The sequence below is a fragment of the Colobus angolensis genome, unplaced genomic scaffold, assembly GCF_000951035.1.
Source record: "Colobus angolensis palliatus isolate OR3802 unplaced genomic scaffold, Cang.pa_1.0 Scaffold68, whole genome shotgun sequence".
NCBI lineage: Eukaryota > Metazoa > Chordata > Mammalia > Primates > Cercopithecidae > Colobus > Colobus angolensis.
In genome coordinates, this window is record NW_012120487.1 from 272,524 (window position 1) to 274,278 (window position 1,755).

The following is a 1,755-nucleotide window of genomic DNA, read 5'->3' on the forward strand; positions in this document are numbered from 1 at the left end:
TTTTTTTTTTTTTTTTTTAGAGACAGAGTTTCCTCTTGTTGCCCAGGCTAGAGTGCAGTGGCTCAGTCTTGGCTCACTGCAACCTCTGCATCCCAGTTCAAGCGATTCTCCTGCCTCAGCCTTCAGAGTAGCTGGGATTGCAGGCAAACACCACCACGCCCGGCTAATTTTTTGTATTTTTAGTAGAGACAAGGTTTGACCATGGCCAGGCTGGTCTTGAACTCCGGACCTCAGGTGATTCCCCCGCCTTGGCCTCCCAGAGTGTTGGGATTACAGGCGTGAACCACCGGAACCACCGCACCTGGCCTGGAGATAGAGTTTCACTCTTGTTGCTCAAGCTGGAGTGCAGTGGCGCGATCTCAGCTCACACTGCAAGCTCTGCCTCCCGGATTCAAGCCATTCTCCTGCCTCAGCCTCCCGAGTAGCTGAGATTACAGGCGCGTGCAACCACGCCTGGCTAATTTAAAATGTTACTGTTTAATTAGAAAAAGAAACATGCTTCACGCGAATTTGGAGGTTTTCTGCAAAAGCTTTCTACTTAAGAAAATATTTAGCTTCATTGAGAACTTCCATACTTTAATATGTGGATTTGCGACGAAATATGCATGGTCAAATGCAATGCACACATTTACAGATACTGTGAGAGCAAACTAAAAATGAGATTAGGAATCCACTAGCAATTTAAGTCAGATGTTATACTCAGCTTTCTCCCAGTAGACATAATTTTTTTCTTAATGATAAGCTTCCTTTAACAGTGATTATAGGAAAAACCCTTTTTTCTAACCTCTATGGGTGGGCCTGGAAGGAATTCTAAAAAGTTGGCCAGTAAATATCTGGGCAGTGTATTCTTATAGTCAAAGGAAAGTAAATTCCCCAGGGATGGCAGGTATTTTTTTTCCTGGAAAATCCTTATCAGATGTCTTATTTACATTACAGATGTTCCTCAACTTAAAATGTGGTTGTGTAGTAAGTCAAAGTGTGTTTTAAACTTACAATACAGTATTTTCAGTTTACGATGGATTTGGAGGTAACCCCCATCATAAATGAGGAGCATACTGAATGTGTATGCTTTCACACCATTGTAAAGTCGAAAAATCCTAAATTGAACCATCTTAAGTCAGAGATTGTCTGTAATTGGTAAAAGTACTATTAGAACTGTTTTGAGGTCGGCTGTGGTGCCTCAGGCCTGTAATCCCAGCATTTTGGGAGGCCAAGGTGGGCGGATCATTTGAGGTCAGGAGTTCAAGACCAGCCTGACCAACATGGTGAAACTCTGTCTCTACTAAACATTAAAAAATTTGCTGGGCATGGTGGCAGGTGCAGTGGTGGGCACCTGTAGTACCAGCTACTTGGGAGGCTGAGGCAGGAGAATCGCTTGAACCCTGGAGGCAGAGGTTGCAGTGAGCCCAGATTGCGCCACTGCACTCCAGCTTGGGCAACAAAGTGAGACTCCACCTCAAAAACAAACAAAAAAACCAGTCAGGCACGGTGGCTCACACCTGTAATCTCAACACTTTGGGAGGCCGAGGCTGGCGGATCATGAGGTCAGGAGTTCAAGACCAGCCTGGACAATATGATGAAACCCCGTCTCTACTAAAAATACAAATATTAGCTGGGCATGGTGGCGGGTGCCTATAGTCCCAGCTACTTGGGAGGCTGAGGCAGGAGAATTGCTTGAACCCAGGAGGCAGAGGTTGCAGTGAGCCGAGATTGCACCACTGCACTCCAGCCTAGGTGATGGACCAAGATTCCGTC